Source organism: Gopherus flavomarginatus, chromosome 4, assembly GCF_025201925.1.
Source record: "Gopherus flavomarginatus isolate rGopFla2 chromosome 4, rGopFla2.mat.asm, whole genome shotgun sequence".
Lineage (NCBI taxonomy): Eukaryota > Metazoa > Chordata > Testudines > Testudinidae > Gopherus > Gopherus flavomarginatus.
In genome coordinates, this window is record NC_066620.1 from 29,402,834 (window position 1) to 29,422,759 (window position 19,926).

At 44.0% G+C, this 19,926-nt stretch overlaps 2 protein-coding genes across 4 annotated transcripts in view; one reads left to right on the forward strand and one right to left on the reverse strand.

Annotated features, from left to right (window-relative positions):
• Positions 1-19,926, reverse strand: part of RPS27A (ribosomal protein S27a) — a 391,102-nt gene that overhangs the window by 153,266 nt on the left and 217,910 nt on the right. The window lies entirely within an intron of this gene.
• RTN4 (reticulon 4) overlaps positions 1-19,926 on the forward strand; it is a 95,339-nt gene that overhangs the window by 27,361 nt on the left and 48,052 nt on the right. The window lies entirely within an intron of this gene.

Consider the following 19,926-nt stretch of genomic DNA (forward strand, 5'->3'; position numbering starts at 1 on the left):
GTCTCTTAATTTACATTGTATGAGTTTATCTCAAATGCTTTGTTTCTTCACCTACAGAATTTAATCATAAATCAGATCTTAAAACTTTCTGGTTAGTTTTTCTGCAGCTGCATGTACAACTTGTAGCCATCAAAGGCACACTGATATAGCCTAAGCAATAATTTGTCTTGCTTTTCATTGTTGTAATCAGTGGGCCTACATGTACATTAGGGATCTTAATATTCACATTATTGAAAATGCTGAGCAGTAAGAAGTCCAATATTCTGTGAACATTAAAATCACTTTGTACACATACAGTTATATTAGAGATGCCCATTTCTTATTTTTAAAATGAGATCTTAGTGATTTGTACCCTAGCACAGTATTTCGCTACGTTCACATTGATTTAAAGTAGCAGAAAGGTAGAGGGTGGGACTCTCAGCATTTCATGTCTCATTCAAATCCAGATCAACTGTGGGATAAAATAAAATTGCTTGCCTTTTTGGAGCAGAACATGTGCTCCTTCTTGAAAAATTCTTGTGAATTATACATAAGCCTGTGATTTACTGGAAATCTGCTTCTGGCACAAGTAGTGGTCATTCTTTATAGACTTCAGTTTAGTATAAATGTGGATACATTGGAATCAGCAATCATTTCAGTGCATATATCCCTATTAATCTGAATTCTGTGAACTCTTGTTTTACTACATGCATGATGTGCAGTTTAATTTTTATGCTTTGTGTTGGTATTCCATGTTACCTGCACGCAGCAGACTTTAAATTCCATAAGGGTTCTGTTTTGTGTACGTGTGTGTATCCCTACTGGTACGATTACCTTATTTATCCAATCCCTACTTAAGAGCTTACAACTTAAAATTACACAACATTCTAGAATTAAATGCAGACTTCTTCCTTCCTAAAAGTTGCTGCTGTTTCTGTTAAATAAACAAAAAGACCTTTTCTTTTCCTTTCTGGTGGTATTTATATTATTACAAGGTATGCTTTTGCTGTTTTATGAAGACTTCACATCCAACACCAGTTGACCTCTCTGGCATTTTTCTTGAAACTAGTTTCTCATCATTTGAACTCAGGGACGCTATCCTCTGTTTACAGAAAAGTTATTATTTGGAACAAGAACTTTTTAAAGCACATTGCTAATAGACTCAGACTTTAATGCCAGAAGGGACCATTTATGACCATCTAGTCTGACCTGCACATTGCAGGCCACAGAACCTTACTTACACTCTCCTGTAATAGACCCATAGCTAAGGCTACATTTTAGTCACGAGTATTTTTAGTAAAAGTCTTGGACAGGTCACAGGCAGTTAACAAAAATTCACAGCCTGTGACCTGTCCATGACTTACTATATACCCCTGACTGACTTGTGGGGAGGGACGGCCGTAGGTGCTGGGGTCGGAGGGGTACTGTGGGTGCTCAGGGGATGCAGCACAGGGAGGAGCTGCGGGTACTGGAGAGTGGGGGACGGGGAGGAAGCTGGAGCAGGCTCCCTACCTGGCTCCTGGGAAGAGGCGACCCTAGCTCCACATGCTGCCTCTGCTCCGGTCCACGCCCTGGTTCTGCAGCTCCCATTGGCTAGGAACTGTGGCCAATAGGAGCTGCAGAGGGCAGTGCCTACATGCAGGCAGAGGCAGCACATGGAGTAGGTGCTGAGGGAGGGGAATTGCTGTCGCCCTTTCAGTGAGCTCCCTCCCCCCCTTGATAAGCACTGCACCCCAACCCTGAGCCCCCCTGCACCCAAATACCTGCTGCTGGGGTGTGGGGATGGGGGCCTGAGATTTCCCTAGCAGTGTCCGGTGAGCCTGGCCTGGGGCTGCCCAAGCTGCTCAGGTGCCCTGGCTGCTGCAGAAGTTACGGAAAGTCACGGAATCCATGACCTCTGTGACCAAAACAGAACCTTACCCATAACCTCTGGCTGAATTACTGAAGTCCTCAAATCATACTTTAAAGACTTCAAGTCACAGAGAATCCACCATTTACACTAGTTTAAACCTGCATGTGACCCTGGCCCCATGCTGCAGAGAGAGGCAAAAAACCCCTTAAGGCCTCCACCAATCTGACTCGGGGGGAAAATTCCTTCATAACTCCAAATACGGCAGTCAGACTCTGAGCATGTGGGCAAGACCCACCAGTCAGACACCTGGGAAAGAATTCTGTGTAGTAACTCAGAGCCCTTCCAATCTAGTATCTTATCACTGGCCGTTGGAAATGTTTGCTGCTAGCAGTTGCAGATTGGCTGTATGCTATTGTGGGCAGTCTCATCATACTCCATCAACTTATCAAGCTCAGTCCTGAAGCCAGTTATTTTATTTTTTTGTCCCCACTGTTCCCTTTGGAAGGCTGTTCCAGAACTTCTCTCCTCTGGTGGTGACAAACTTTCATCTAATTTTGAGTCTAAACTTGTTAGTAGCTGGTTTTATAGCCATTTGTTCTTGTGGCGCTTAATTTAAATAACTCCTCTTCCTCCCTCTGATATATTTATAGAGAGCAATCATATCTCCCCTCAGCCTTCTTTTGGTTAGGCTAAACAAGCCAAGCTCTTTGAGTCTCCTCTCACAAGGTAGGTTTTCCATTCCTTGGATCATCCTAGTAGCCCTTCTCTGCACCTGTTCAGTTTTCATTCATCTTAAACATGGGAGACCAGAATTGCACACAGTATTCCAGATGAGGTCCCACCGGTGCCTTGCCTGATGCATCCTAGGATTGTAGTAGCCTTTTTCACGGTCACATCACATTGGCAGCTCATAGTCGTCTTGTGATAAACCAATACACCCAGGTGTTTCTCCTCCACTGTCACTTCCAACTGATATATCCCCAGCTTATAGCAAAAATTCTTGTTTTTAGTCCCTGTCACAGGGTCCACACAGGTCTCCGCCCTCTCGAGCCTGTGCCCTGCGTTGGCTGGCTCAATAAAGAGTCCCTGCACCTTCTTGGTGCTTCATCCATGTGTCTTTATTTACAGCGCAACTGTGTAGTCCCCCTTTTCCCCCAACAGCTATCCCCATTCAGACCCTTCCCAGGGTCTAACCACCATGAGGCTCCCTGCCTTTGGTGAGGAGACAGAGATGTAAGCCTCATATCCCCTCTGTGGTGGAAAAATTAACTACGCGTTGTGTTTGGATCAGAACAGCCTGAGGCCCACTTTATTACAAGCATGCAGGGAGACACAGCCAGCCCTGGCTGGTCTCTCTAACAGAGGAACACAGAAGCTTATATAGCTTAAAACCACATTTATTCAAACACACTTTTAATTCGTAATATCCTTTTAAACAGAAAAACAGCTCCTTATTAAGACTACAAAAGCAACAAGCGTCCCTGTTTATTATCAGGTTGTACATTTATGGTTAAGGCTTCTAGCGATTAGTTACATTTTGCAAGACTGGCATTTTTCATTCTCTGTTTTCTCCTGCCCCTTGTACACAGTTACTTTAAAGTTATCTTGGTCAAAGCTTGGGCCTACTCAGTTTTCCCTTACACCTCCCAGGCTAGCCTCTGGACTGAGCTTTCTGCAGGGCTTTTATGGCCCTCCCCTTCCTCATCCCAGCTTTCTCTGCTTAACTCAAGTCATTACTGTGAGTTGGCCCTTGTTAGGGCCTGCAGCTGGGCTCTCTGCTGGCTGCCTGGGCCCCTGCATCTGGCTTCCCTACCAGAAAGCAGGGCTTAGCCAGTATTTGCACTATTAAATTTCATCCCACTTCGATTACTTTAGTTTTCAAGGTTGGCCAAATCTTCATCTGATATTCTTGTCCTCCTCTGTATTGGCAATATCTCCCAACTTTGTGTCATCTGCAAATTTTATTAGCACACTTTTCTACTTTTTGTGCCATTGTCATTAATAAAAATGAACATGCTACATTATTTTAGAGGAGGAAAAACCTCTTTCCTCCAAGATCAGGTACTGAGGTAAAAAGGCTGTAGCCGCAATTTGTATCTGTTTCCACTAGTCTTAAAGCTAATGTGATATTTTCTTGAGACCTATCAGTTTATAGGGAAGATAGTTATAGATTGTTGGAAACTGGATGCAATTTGTTGACAAAATTACTCTTTTTACTGTTTCATGGTTTCCATGCTGTTCCATCCTCCCATCACTGTCCTGGGGGAGACTTCTCTTTTCTAGTCATTTTCTTGAATGGAGTTATTCCACGCGATTCCATGGACCCCCTGATAGTCATCAGGATGAACGGCAGTCTTTGGTCCCAATCCTTCCCTTGCTCGTTTTATTACTTTTCTGAGAGCTGTTTTTAGATTCGCTTCACTTGTCCTGAACTTTGGGGGTGTTCAGCTATATGTAGCATTTGTTTAATTCCAAACACTTGGCAGATTGCTTTTTGTGATTTTTCCCAATAAAGTGGGGCCCTTGGTCTGAATCAGTTTCCCTCGGGATGCCCCATCTGGTTATTACTTGTTCAGTGAGCACTCAAGCTGTAGTTTGAGCTATGTTGTTTTGCATAGGGATAGCCTCAGCCCATTCAGTAAAGGAATCAGCAATCACCACACAATACTGATTACCCCTTGTTGTCCTGGGAAGGGGCCCAATAAAATCAATTTGCATTTGGGCCCATGGTCCCTCTATTCTCTGATGTCTAAGAGGTCCTTTGATTATTTTGGGATCAGCATTATTGGCTTATTGGCTGCACATGATAGACAATTATTTACAAACTGCTCCACATTACTGCTCATGTGTGGCCACCAGTCGGCAGCCTGCAATCAGGTTAAGATTTTCTCTACTCCTAGGTGCCCCCCATCGTGAGCTAGGGAAATCATTTCTTTTCTTAATGCTGCAGGAACCACCCAAACTGCTTCTGGTTCCCCTTCTTTAGTTGTTAGAATTAATTCTGATTCAGTCTGCCACACCTTCCACTCCCGGTGCTTTCTCTTTTTCACTAATTCTGTCAGGCTGGGATACTGGCTTTGGAGGGTTATTAAATCTGTTTGAACTGAGTCTCTTTTTCTGGCTGCTGCTATAGGAGCTATGCCTTCCCCATTTCTTGGCTGCCACAATTTTCCTTCTTTGGTCCCCCCTCCTTGCTTCCTCATCTGCCTGATTGTTCCATTTTGACTCCTCATTCCCCTTCTTGTGTGCTCTGACTTTTCCCAAGTATATCACAGTGTTCCGGGCCTTTGTAAGTGCCCACACATATGTCATTTTGTTGGCATGAGCTAGGGTTTCCAATCTGCAGATCTCATCCCTCTCTTTTTCCATTCCGGAACTCAATTCACTAGGGACCCAAGGACCCAGTCTGAGTCTGTGAAAATGACTACCGCCTGAGTAGTGGGGGTATTTTCGAGGGCTACTGCTATAGCCACAATTTCGGCCTCTTGGACAGAATATGGTGTACACTGTGCCCTCAGCACCTCGCCCGTAGGCACTTTTAGAGCAGCGAAGCCCACATGCAGATGGCTGTTTTTGTAAAAACAAGAGCCATCCACAAATCAAACTATATCTGCTATTTCCAGCATCTCACTCAGCACGGCCCCTCCCTTAAAGAGAGATGGCTCCCGAGGCAGTGGCTCAGGTAACGGGCATTTGTGCTCTTCCCCCTCTACCAGGAGGCTGTAAGGTATTGGGGACAGTACTGTTTTTTTTCCATATCTACATTTTTGTTTAACAAAGCAATGGTCCATTTTGCCAATTGAGGGCTAGATACATGGCCGTTGTTGATTTTGGCAGTGAGTACATGCTTCACTGGGGAGTGGGTTTTTTTTAGTAACACGGGACAAACCCACCAGGTATTCCCAATGCTATAGTGCCCAAACGAGTGCCAAGACCTCCTTTTCACATGGGGTGAATCCGTTCTCTGTCTCACTCAGGGTCTTGGAGGCATAAGCTACAGATCTGAGACCTGTTCCATGGTTCTGGCTTAGCACAGCTCCCATTCCCTTGTCTGTAGTTGCCAGTTGTAATACAAAAGGTCCCTGGGGACATGATAGGGCTGGGGCTTGGGCCAAGGCTTGTTTTAAGTGGGCCATGATTTCCAGCTGCTGTTGGCCCCAGTTCCATTCTGCCCCTTTCTTTAACAAGTCATACAGCGGTGCTGCTTTTTCTGAAAACCATTCTATAAGATCTTGGGAAAAGTTAACCATGCTCAGGAAGGATCTCAGAGCGGTTATGTCTGTGGGGGATGGGCGACTGAGAAATAATTCAACCCTCTGTTGGTCAGGGGAGTGCCCTTCTTGTCCCAGGGTTACCCCAAGATAGTGCACCTGCTGGGAGCACAGCTGGGCCTTCTTTGGGCTTACTTTAAACTCTGTTTCCTGAATCTTTTGCAGCACTCTGTCCAACACCTTTAAATTTTCCTCCTGGGTCTGTGTGCAGACCAGGATATCATCCACATAAGAAATCACACTATCCCTTTCAGGCATTCCCTCCTCCATTTTTGCTGCATGGGCATAGTGTGTGTTATTTCAGCCCATGGGGACCTGGGCAAAACAATTGTTTTTCCTGAAAAGTGAAAGCAAATTTTATAGTAGCTGTCCTGGTGTAAGGGGATAGCAAAAAAAAAAAAAAAAGCATTAGCCAAATCTAAAACTGAAAACCACTGGGCGCCTCCTACAATGGAAGCCATTACCTCCTGATATTTAGGCACTATGGGAGCCATAGGTGGAGTCACCTGATGGAGGTGGCAAAAATCCACAACAAGTCTCCAAGTTTTGCCATCACTCTTAAGGACGGGCCATAGGGCAGCATTGTTGGTGCTGGGCTGTTCCACTAAAACTCCTTGGCTCAAAAGCCCATCAGTTGTTCCCTTTAGACTAGCTTCCGCCTCCTTTGGGTATCGATACTGCTTCTGGCGTGGAGGATCAGGGCCCGTGACTAGGAATTCTGCATCAATTTTACAACATTCTATTTTATTGTTGTTCCACATCTCCCGGTATTTCCCTGCAATTGCTAAAACTTCAAGCAGCCCATTCCAATTCCTCAGATGCCTTAAGGGCTGCTATGCGATAGGTGACCGAAATCTCCACAGGCTCCCATGGGGTGCAAGGAGGCATTTCCCGCAAAACCCTGTTAGCACAATCAACCAGCACTCTTAATTCCCTCAGACCATCTATTCCTAGAATACCTTCTCCCCCGAAATCCATCAAGCCAAATTGCCCTTGACTCTTCTTCATTCCCACACTATATGGGATTTTTTTTACAGAAGAGGACAATGCTTTGTGCCTCATTAAATCTCTGTAAGGTTTTGACTCCAGCCAGAGGTCCAAACAGGTGCTTATTTTGGGTACTAATTAGGGAGTAGGTGGCACCTAAGTCTATGGGTAAATTTTGTCCAAATGCCCCTCCTGCAAACTTCACATAAACCGTGAACCTCCCCCACTGCCACCAGTGTTTACTTGTGCCACAATTGGGGGATCCTGGAACTCCCATCCTCCCTATAGGGCAGCAGTTAGTGCTGCACTGGCACTTTTTCCTCGATGCTCGGCCAGTTCATGTTCTGCTAATTTTGCTAGGAGTTCAGCAGTAGGCAGCCAATCTATCGTTTCCTTTTGCTCATATTTTAAAAGCTACTTCCAGATTTCCCCACACCATGGGTCGGGGGTTCTGCCTCGTCCCTTATGAGGTCTGTCTTCTCTTTCCTTTTACTGCGTGCTACTTGGAGAGGCTATAGCAGCCACCGTATCAGGTTTTCTTTTAGGAGAGCGGATATCCTTTTGGACCTCATAGGCCTGCTTTGCTCTATTCTCAATATCTCTTGTTAGAACTGCTGCCAGATCCATACCCACTAAGGCCATACAAATTAAAGGGAGGAATCCTTGGATTAAAGCTTGTTTGAAAGGAAGGGCTGCAAAGTCTGTGTTAATGACATTTGTCAACCCAGAATGTCTCCATACCAGTTTTTTTCTGCCTATATAACTTTCTTCTCTCTCTCTGGACCGTTTCTTCTCTTGGTGAAATGTAACCGTGGGGCTTTCTTCCAGGAAGAAGATATGTATTACTTCTCTCTGTGCATTTATGTGCTTCACTGGAGGAGCAGGTTTGTGTAGTGTGTAGTGTGTAGTTTGTCGATTGTATTGTGTAGTGTGTGTCTCCCAGAGGTTTTTTTTTTCTTTTACCTTTCTTTTCTTTAATTAAAAGCAGCACAGGATCCAGCAAACAGAGCTGTAAACAAGGGCGTTTCAGTGGGAGTTTCCAGGGGGAGGTTGCAGGGGATACTAAGACAGAGGAACCGACAAGCAAGTCAGTGAAGCCAAACGGCAAAAATTAAGATGTCTGTACACTAATGCGAGGAGCCTAGGGAACAAAATGGAGGAACTAGAGCTACTGGTGCAGGAAGTGAAACCAGATATTATAGGGATAACGGAAACGTGGTGGAATAGTAGTCATGACTGGAGTACGGGTATTGAAGGCTATGTGCTGTTTAGGAAAGATAGAAATAAAGGCAAAGGTGGTGGAGTAGCATTGTACATCAATGAGGAGGTTAACTGTAAAGAAATAAGAAATGATGGAATAGACAAGACAGAGTCTGTCTGGGCAAAAATCACACTGGGAAAGAAAGCTACTAGAGCCTCCCCTGAGATACTGCTTGGGGTGTGCTACAGACCGCCGGGATCTGATTTGGATATGGATAGAGACCTCTTTAATGTTTTTAAGGAAGTAAACACTAATGGGAAATGTGTGATCATGGGAGACTTTAACTTCCCAGATATAGACTGGAGAACAAGTGCTAGCAAGAATAGTAGGGCTCAGATTTTTCTGGATGTGATAGCTGATGGATTCCTTCACCAAGTAGTTGAAGAACCGACAAGGGGATGCCATTTTAGATTTGGTTTTGGTGAGCAGTGAGGACCTCATAGAAGAAATGGTTGTAGGGGACAACCTTGGTTCGAGTGATCATGAGCTAATTCAGTTCAAACTAGATGGAAGGATAAACAAAAATAGATCTGGGACTAGGGTTTTTGATTTCAAAAGGGCTAACTTTAAAGAATTAAGGAAATTAGTTAGGGAAGTGGATTGGACTGAAGAACTTGTGGATCTAAATGCGGAATAGGCCTGGAATTACTTTAAGTCGCAGCTGCAGAAACTATCAGAAGCCTGCATCCCAAGAAAGGGGAAAAAAACCATAGGCAGGAGTTTTAGACCAAGCTGGATGAGCAAGCATCTCAGAGAGGTGATTAAGAAAAAGCAGAAAGCCTACAAGGAGTGGAAGAAGGGTGGGATTAGCAAAGAAAGCTATCTCAGGGCTTGTCTACATCAGAAAGTTGCAGCGCTGGTGAGGGAGTTACAGCGCTGCAACTTAGGAGGTGTACACATCTGCAGGGCACCACCAGCGCTGCAACTCCCTGTTTGCAGCGCTGGCCGTACTCCCGTTTTGTCTTGGGTGTAGAGGATCCAGCGCTGGTGATCCAGCGCTGGTAATCAAGTATAGACACTTACCAGCGCTTTTCTTGACCTCCGTGGAATAAGCAGGTATCCCAGCATACCTGAGGAAGCCTCTGGTAATCAAGCTGGTCTCCTTCCCCGGCTTGCTCTCGCGTTCCCCGAACCCCGAGCAAGCAGGTCTCCGTCCCTGCGGTTTGCAGGGTGGTTCCGGGAACGCGAGAGCAAACCGGGGAAGGAGACCAGCTTCGCCGCGGTTTGCTCTCGCGTTCCGCGAACCACCCTGCAAACCGCAGGGAAGGAGACCTGCTTGCTCGGCGGTTCGGGGAACGCGAGAGCAAACCGGGGAAGGAGACCAGCTTCGCCGCGGTTTGCTCTCGCGTTCCCCGAACAAGCAGGTCTCCTTCCCTGCAGTTTGCACGGTGGTTCGCGGAACGCGAGAGCAAACCGCGGCGAAGCTGGTCTCCTTTCCCGGTTTGCTCTCGCGTTCCCCGAACCCGAGCAAGCAGGTCTCCTTCCCTGCGGTTTGCAGGGTGGTTCGCGGAACGCGAGAGCAAACCGCGGCGAAGCTGGTCTCCTTTCCCGGTTTGCTCTCGCGTTCCCCGAACCCGAGCAAGCAGGTCTCCTTCCCTGCGGTTTGCAGGGTGGTTCGCGGAACGCGAGAGCAAACCGCGGCGAAGCTGGTCTCCTTTCCCGGTTTGCTCTCGCGTTCCCCGAACCCGAGCAAGCAGGTCTCCTTCCCTGCGGTTTGCAGGGTGGTTCGCGGAACGCGAGAGCAAACCGCGGCGAAGCTGGTCTCCTTCCCCGGTTTGCTCTCGCGTTCCCCGAAACCCCTTGAAGCCGCCCAACAGCGCTGCAGTGTGGCCACATCTAACACCACTTGCAGCGCTGGTTGCTGTAAGTGTGGCCACTCTGCAGCGCTGGCCCTATACAGCTGTACTAATACAGCTGTAACAACCAGCGCTGCAAAATTTTAGATGTAGACATGGCCTCAGTGAGGTCAGAACATGTAGGGATAAAGTGAGAAAGGCTAAAAGCCAAGTAAAGTTGAACCTTGCAAAGGGAATTAAAACCTATAGTAAAAGGTTCTATAGCCATATAAATAAGAAGAAAACTAAGAAAGAAGAAGTGGGACCGCTACACACTGAGGATGGAAGGAGGTTAAGGATAACCTAGGCATGGCCCAATATCTAAATAAGTACTTTGCCTCAGTCTTTAATAAGGCTAATGGGGAGCTTAGGGGTAATGGAAGGATGACAAACGGGAATGAGGATATGGAGGTGGATATTACCACATCTGAGGTAGAAGCCATACTTGAACAGCTTAATGGGACAAAATCAGAGGGCCCGGACAATCTTCATCCGAGATTAAAGGAACTGGCGCATGAAATTGCAAGCCCGTTAGCGAGAATTTTTAATGAATTGGTAAACTCAGGGGTTGTACTGTACGACTGGAGAATTGCTAACGTAGTTCATATCTTTAAGAAAGGGAGAAAGAGCCATGCGATTAACTATAGGCCTGTTAGTTTGACATCTGTAGTATGTAAGGTCTTGGAAAAAATTTTGAAGGAGAAAGTAGTTAAGGACATTGAGGTCAATGGTAATTGGGACAAAGTACAACATGGTTTTACTAAAGGTAGATCGTGCCAAACCAACCTGATCTCCTTCTTTGAGAAGGTGACAGACTATTTAGACAAAGGAAATGCGGTAGACCTAATTTACCTCGATTTCAGTAAGGCATTTGACACGGTTGCACATGCGGAATAATTAGTCAAATTCGAAAAGATGGGGATCAATATGAGAATTGAAAGGTGGATAAGGAACTGGTTAAAGGGGAGACTACAACAGGTCATACTGAAGGGTGAACTGTCAGGCTGGAAGGAGGTTACTAGTGGAGTTCCTCAAGGATCGGTTCTGGGACCAATCTTATTTAACCTTTTTATTACTGACCTTGGCACAAAAAGCGGAAATGTGCTAATAAAGTTCGCGGATGACACAAAGCTGGGGGGTATTGCTAACATGGAGACGGACCGGGATATCATACAGGAAGATCTGGACGACCTTGTAAACTGGAGTAATAGTAATAGGATGAAATTTAATAGTGAAAAGTGCACAGTCATGCACTTAGGGATTAATAATAAGAACTTTAGATATAGATTGAGGACGCATCAGTTGGAAGCAACAGAGGAGGAGAAGGACCTTGGGGTATTGGTAGATCGCAGGATGACTATGAGCCGTCAATGTGATATGGCCGTTAAAAAAGCTAATGCGGTTTTAGGATGCATCAGGCGAGGTATTTCCAGCAAAGATAAGGAGGTGTTAGTACCGTTATATAAGGCGCTGGTGAGACCCCTCCTGGAATACTTTGTGCAGTTCTGGTCTCCCATGTTTAAGAAGAATGAATTCAAACTGGAACAGGTTCAGAGACGGGCTGAATGGAATGGAAAACCTGTCATATGAAAGGAGACTCAAAGAGCTTGGCTTGTTTAGTCTAGCCAAAAGAAGGCTGAGGGGGGATATGCTTGCTCTTTATAAATATATTAGATGGATTAATATTAGGGAGGGAGAGGAATTATTTAAGTTTAGTACCAATGTAGATACAAGAACGAATGGGTATAAAATGGACACTAGGAAGTTTAGACTTGAAATTAGACAAAGGTTTCTAACCATTAGAGGAGTGAAGTTCTGGAACAGCCTTCCAAGGGGAGTAGTGGGAGCAAAAGGCATATCTGGCTTTAAGATTAAGCTTGATAAGTTTATGGAAGGGATGGTATGATGGGAGAGCCTAATTTTGGCAACTGATCTTTGATTATCGCCAGATAGGTATGCCCAGTGGTTGATGATGGGATGTTGGATGGGATGGGATCTGAGTTACTGCAGAGAATTCTTTTCTGAGTGCTGGCTGGTGAGTCTTGCCCACATGCTCAGGGTTTAGCTGATCGCCATATTTGGGGTCGGGAAGGAATTTTCCTCCAGGGCAGATTGGCAGAGGCCCTGGAGGTTTTTTGCCTTCCCCTGGAGCGTGGGGCATGGGTCACTTGCTGGTGGATTCTCTGCAGCTTGAGGTCTTCAAACCACAATTTGAAGACTTCAATAACTCAGGCATAGGTTAGGGGTTTGTTATAGAAGTGGATGGGTAGGGTTCTGTGGCCTGCTTTGTGCAGGGGGTCGGACTAGATGATCACATTGGTCCCTTCTGACCCTAGAATCTATGAATCTATGAATCTGCTCCGGGGGGTGGCGCATCTGGATATCATAAGGGGGCCCTGCAAAATCCTTGGGGGACATACACTCCCTGAATGTATCTGACCACATCAGCTGGAGTGAATACAGCCATGCCAGATACTCTTACCATCCACCCCAAGGCTGTGCTCCTATTCAGTGGGCCAACTGATTTATCTACTGCCCTAACCTGGTGAGGGGTAAAGAGTCTAGTCTCCAGCCACTCCTCTGTTCCTCCCTGACCTCCCAGAGGTCCCCTTTATGTGACAGAGGTATTGACTATGGGGGCCATTGGAGGAGGTCTTTGCAACTCTTCAAGTGATTCCTGTAGGGGACTACATGGAGACTGCCCGATGGGATCTAGGATGAACTCACCAGGATCCTTCAGCTCATAATTGCAGTAAGGGAGTTATGCACTGGGATCCTCCTCTGATTCTGTGTCTTCCTCCCAACTACAGTTCCCTCAGATCCCTGCCATGATCCCCCTCTGCCCTCCCAACTGAGCCTTAACAGCACAAATCAATCTCAGGCATTCCCCGTGGTCTGTCTGGTTTCTGCTTTGTGAAACCTGATAAAATACAGGCAGGGTCTGATCAGAAACAGTCAAATAAAAAAAGAGTCCCATTCAATTACATCATGTAATGGCAGACAACTAAAAGGAGACAAATTCTTAAAGTGCTTATATACCAATGCTAGAAGTCTAAATAATAAAATGGGTGAACGAGAGTGCCTTATATTAAATGAGGATATTGATATAATAGGCATCACAGACTCTTGGTGAAATGAGGATAATCAATGGGATACAGTAATACCAGGACACAAAATATATCTGAAGGACAGAACGTGTCATGCTAGTGGGGGAGTGGCATTATACGTGAAAGAAAGCATAGAATCAAATGAAGTAAAAATCATAAATGAATCAAAGTGTACCATAGAATCTCTATGGATAGAAATTCCATGGTCTAATAAGAAGAATATAGCAGTAGGGACATATTACCGACCACCTGACCAGGATGGTGATAGTGACTGTGGAATGCACAGGGAGATTAGAGAGGCTATTAAAATAAAAAACTCAATAATAATAATAATAATAATGAGGGATTTCAGTTATCCCCATATTGAGTGGGTACATGTCACCTCAGGACAGGATGCAGAGATAAAGTTTCTTGACATCTTAAATGACTGCTTCTTGGAGCCATTGGTCCTGGAACCCACCAGAGGAGAGGCAATTCTTGATCTAGTCCTAAGTGGAGCAGAGGATCTGGTCCAAGAGGTGAATATAACTGGACTGCTTGGTAATAGTGACCATAATATAATTAAATTTAACATCCCTGTGGCAGGAAAAATACTATAGCGGCCCAACACTGTAGCATTTAATTTCAGAAAGGGGAACTACACAAAAATGAGCAGATTACTTAAACAGAAATTAAAGGGTGTTACGCGAAAAGTAAAATCTCTGCAAGCTGCATGAAAACTTTTTAAAGACACTGTAACAGAGGCTCCACTTAAGTGTACTCCAAATTAAAAAACATAGTAAGAGAAGCAAAAAAGAGCCACCATAGCTAAACAACAAAGTGAAAGAAGCAGTGAGAGGCAAAAGGGCATACTTTAAAAAGTGGAAGTTAAATCCTAGTGAGGAAAATAGAAAGGAGCATAAACACTGGCAAATGAAGTGTAAAAATACAATTAGGAAAGCCAAAAAAGAATTTGAGGGACAGTTAGCCAAAGACTCAAAAAGTAATATCAATTTTATTTTTTTTAACTACATCAAAAGCAGGAAGCCTGCTAAACAAGCAGTGGGGGCCACTGAACGATCGAGGTGCTAAAAGAGCACTCTAGGACGATAAGCCACTGCGGAGAAACTAAATTTATTCTTTGCATCGGTCTTCATGGCTGAGGATGTGAGAGAGCTGAGCCATTCTGTTCAGGTGACAGATCTGAGGAACTGTCTCAGATTGAGGTATCATTAGAGGAGGTTTTGGAACAAATTGATAAATTAAGCAACAATAAGTCACCAGGACCAGCTGTCAGAGGGGTAGCCATGTTAGTCTGGATCTGTAAAAAGTGACACAGAGTCCTGTGGCACCTTATACACTAACAGAAGTATTGGAGCATGAGCTTTCGTAGGTGAATACCCACTTCATCAGATGCAAGCTTTCGTGGGTGAATACCCACTTCTGCGTCTGATGAAGTGAGTATTCACCCACGAAAGCTTATGCTGCAATACATCTGTTAGTGTATAAGGTGCCACAGGACTCTGTGTCACTTTTTACAGGACCAGATGTTATTCACCCAAGAGTTCTGAAGGAACTTCAATGTAAAATTACAGAACTACTAACTGTAGTCTGTAACCTATCATTTAAATCAGCTTCTGTATACCAGATGACTGGAGGACTGCTAATGTGGCACCAATTTTTAAAAAGGGCTCTAAAGGTGATCCTGGCAATTACAGGCCTGTAAGCCTGACTTCAGTACTGGGCAAACTGTTTGAAACTATAATAAAGAACAATATTGTCAGACATTTAGATGAACATAATTTGTTGAGGAAGATGGTTTTAGTAAAGGGAAATCATGCCTCACCAATCTACTAGAATTTTTTGAGGGGATCAACAAGCATCTGGACCAAGGGGATACAGTGGATATAGTGTACTTAGATTTTTCAGATAGCCTTTGACAAGGTCCCTCACCAAAGACTCTTACGCAAAGTAAGCTGCCACCGGATAAGAGAGAAGGTGCTCTCATGGATTGGTAACTGGTTAAAAGGAAACAAAGGGTAGAAATAAATGGTCAGTTTTCAGAAAGAGAGAGAGGTAAATAGTGGTGTCCCCAAGGTGTCCATTCTGGAACCAGTCCTCTTCAACATATTCATAAATGATCTGGAAAAAGGGGTAAACAGTGAGGTGGCAGAATTTGCAGATGATACAAAATTACTAAAGATAGTTAAGACCGAGGCAGTCTGCAAAGAGCTATAAAAGGCTCTCTCAAAACTGGGTGACTGGGCAGCAAAATGGCAGATGACATTTCATGTTGATAAATGCAAAGTAATGCACATTGGAAAGCATAATCCCAACTATACATATAAAATGATGGGGTCTAAATTAGCTGTTACCACTCATGAAAGAGGCCTTGGAATCATTGTGGATAGTTCTCTGAAAACATCCACTCGATGTGCAGCGGTAATCAGAAAAGCAAACGGTGGGAATAATTAAGAAAAGGATAGGTGATAAGACAGAAAATACCATGTTGTCTCTATATAAATCCATGGTATGCCCACATCTTGAATACAGTGTGCAGATGTGCTTGCCCCATCTCAAGATATACTGGAATTGGAAAAGTTTCAGAAAATGGCAACAAAAAGGATTAGGGGCATGGAACTGCTTCCGTGTGAGGAGAGATTAATAAGACTGGGACTTTTCAGTTTGGAAAAGAAACGGCTAAGGGGAGATATGATTGAGGTCTAAAATCATGACTGTTGTAGAGAAAGTAGATAAGGAAGTGTTGTTTACTGCTTCTCATAACACAAGAACTAGGGGTCACCAAATGAAATTAATAGGCAGAAGGTTTAAAACAAATAAAAGGAAGTATTTCTTCACACAACACACGGTCAACCTGTGGAATTCCTTGCCAGAGGATGTTGTGAAGTCCAAGTCCATAACAAGATTCAGAAAAGAACTAGATAAATTCCTGGAGGATAGGTCCATCAATGGCTGTTAGCCAGGAAGGGTGACCCTAGCCTCTGTTTGCCAGAAGCTGGGAATGAGCGACACCGGATGGATCACTTGATGATTACATGTTCTGCTCATTCCCTCTCGGGCACCTGGCACTGGCCACTATTGGAATGCAGGATACTGGGCTGGATGGTCCCTTGGTCTGACCTAGTAGGGCCATTCTTATGGCCTTTAAAAGGGCTCTGACTGCAACTTTGCTCTCTGTGGTCTGCTGTGTCAACTCAGAAACTTCCTCCTGCAGCTTGCCACTGACCCTTTTACTGTCACACACCTGCTTCTGCATTCCTACAATCTGTGCTGCTTGTGTCAGACGTAGCTCTGAGAGCATCAGATTCTGCCTTCAGATTAATCACTTCGCTTTCCTTTTCAGCTCTGATTCTTTCCAATTTCTGCACCTGGTCTTTTAGCCAATCTATCTCCTGATCCAGTGTTGTCACAACTATCCACAACTCCTGCAAAACAGCCTTTTTCTTTGCTCTAACATTCAGAACTCTCTACCTTCCTGCACTAACCCAGATAACCCATTGCTTGTGGAGCTGCAGGAAGTGTCGGGGGCCAGTGAAGGCACCGGGCTTTCAGAGTCCATTACCCCCATACTCTTGTACAAAATCTGTCAATCTGTTTCCCAACCTCATTTTCAACTGTTCTTCCTTTCCAGTTGTTTCCCTGTCTCTGGACATAACTTCCTCCACTGGAGCAGGCGATCAGCCTGAGTTCAGAGTCCCAGTAGTAGAATGTATCCGTAAATTAATTCATGAACTGCGACATGGGAACTTGTAGGGAGCGACCCCACCCCCGCTGTCTTTTACCTCCTATTGCAATGGGCAAACCACAAACTATTTGTACCATCCGTCTCCTTCCTCTGTACTGTCCTCGCTGGGGCCTTCAAATTCTGTTACCTGGGGTTCTTTCAACCCAAAGCTCTTGGTAACTTTTACTCTTTGCAAGGTGGTGTCAGGAAATAAATCAGGGGAAACAAGGCCATCTGACAGAGAGATGGCTGCCACAAACAGGACAACACAAGAGAGCTTACACTTAAAGCTAAACTTTACTTAGTCTCAAGCACTTACGTCTGCAACAGGTTAGTAAAACACCCCCAGCCCTCAATAATTACCAAAGGTGAGCGTGGCTCTTGAATGGCACAGCGGCAGCTTTCCGGTGGCCAAATCTGCCGGTGGGGACCACAGGAAGCATCCAGAGGGAGAATTCCTGAAGAAACCCTCCCAAAGAGTCCAGCTAACTCAAACTTTTCCCCCTAATTTATACATTAGTAATACAATGACATGTCACTTAAAGAAAACTTAAGCAAGCAGTTTCAAAGGTCAAGCGACAGGTTTCCTTCTGGTCATCGATTAACCAGGTGTGTTTTTTCCAGAATTTGCACGCCTTGAGGCCCTGTCCGACACATTGCTGAGGGCACATGGACAAACTTCCTGTTCTTCTAAAATTCATGTATCAGCAATTTCAACACAATTCTTATCAGGAAGGGTGCGGAGTCAAGCTGACCTTCCTGTGGCACCCGAAACTCCCACCCCTTCTGTCTTGGTTATGCTAAGGCTGCTGCATGGCCATTTTACAGCCTGCTGACTTGGCTGCTTTTAGCAATAAGCAATAGCGGGTTCAGGTAGTTTATTGGTTTGCCAAAATCTCCCTGTACAGTTCTCACTTTCAGAAACTCAAGTATGTAACACTTACATTGAGAGGAATATCTGTAGATGAGGAGTTTGATACCACCTAGTGTTCATAAATGAAAATGGTAATTTAGCGTATATTTTTCACCCAAGACAGTACTGCACAAAGGCGTGACAGACTCCTAAACAGAGCAGTTCAATAGGATATTGTCAAATAGCTTTGTTTTTCTTTCTTTATCTGAAATGCTCTTAGAAGTTAGGAAATGAAAAGCCCATTACATTTCTTGATCCTCTTCCATTTCCCAAACTTCATTCACCCTCTGTGTGTTTGAATAATACCTGCTCTTACTTGCATAGTTTTATGAAAAATACTTGTACACCAGTAATGTTTCCCTTAAGTGATGTTGTTGTTTTTAATTTTTTTAATCTTTCTGTGCTCCTGTCCCACAAACACACAACGTACAAAGGCACTGAATATCATAAATGTCAGTGGGAGATGTGGGTTTTTTGCACTTCTGGAAATCAGACCACTTATTTAGGTTCCTAACTTAAGCACGAGTTTCTGAAAATGTTCGGGTTTAATTTCCAGCTAAGAATTGTAGAGCTTTTGTAGGTTTGTGGGAGTGTCTTGTTTGTGAACTTAAACCTGGCCAGGTGCATGTGGATGTAGTTCAGACTAAATGCTGCCAGCATACTGGTACTTCAGTCTCCATTATATTGGTCCATACGAAGTAAAACTTAATTTGCAGACCAAATCAAAGTACCAAACAGCAATCCAAAAAGGCTGTTGAACTGTTCCAAATGCACTCTGATACTGTGTTAAAAATCATTAAATATCTGTTTTTACATAATGAGAGCACTAGTATGGTACTTGGCTTCGTACAAGTCTATAATTAAAACCAGTTCATTTTATGTAAAGCTCAAAGCAAGACAAACAACTAAATGTTACCTTGTATCAACATTATCCAGTTACTCATCTCCAGTGATTTCAAATACTCAAGTCTGTAGCATAGTCAAACATAAAGAGCAGACCTGCACCTAAGTGCATCACGGAAAGAAAGCTAACCCTGAAGAGGCTTCAAAATTGCTTTGAGAAATACATTTTTACATTGTCTATACTGATAAAAAATTTTCTGCTCTAAGTGCTGTTCAGTTTATTATTATCTTGCCTCTACTCTGGCTGAAAGGTGAAAGGACACTTTTCAGTTAAGATGAAGAAGCAGAAGAAGCGTTTTCCATTGAAACTCTTCTGAGTGTACAAATCTTCAGAATTTCCTTATGGATGGAAAACTTTGTGAATTTTAATTATGAAATGAGACCAATAGTAGTGCCTATTACTTAGCATTATACAGTCATTCTGTGGTAGTCCACTTCAATCTGCATCACCTCTGCTATTCTACTCTTTGGTCTCTTCTGAGCAGCAGCTTCCCCTTATGCTGGCTTTTGTGACAAATAGTCTTGTAATTTTAGACAGTTTAATTAAGAACTTAATTTAGATAACCAAACACATTTTGGATCACAGTTGTTCAGAGGCAGAAGGCTAGACCACTGCCTGGTTTTGAAGTCTGTTTTTTAATAAACATTCTATAGTTGCAGGATTATTGAGAAGCTGTGGAGTTTTTGCTTTTCATAAGCACTGAGTGTTGGTCTAACTCTGTTTCCAGAGAAGTCAGTGGGCATTTTACATTTAACTACAGTGGGAGCAGAGTTAGACCAATGCAGAATGCTTTGTAAAAATCCTACCCTAAGTTATGGCAAAAGAAACCCATAAGAACTGTAGAACTGTTTCTAGTATAGAATTGTCGCTTTAATTCTAGCAGCTGTAGGTGAGCTAGTCAGTAGCTTATGACTCAGAAGCTTCATGGCAGCTTGGGAGCAATTTTCAAAGAATGCAGCTATGTGTAATAGGAGAACCTGTTGTGAATCTCAAAGTTGCATCTGTTTTAGATGTGTAGTACTTGAGGCCATTACTTTATAATTTGCTTGTTGACTGAGTGTCTTTGTTTTATTTAATTCTTGATGCTGAAATA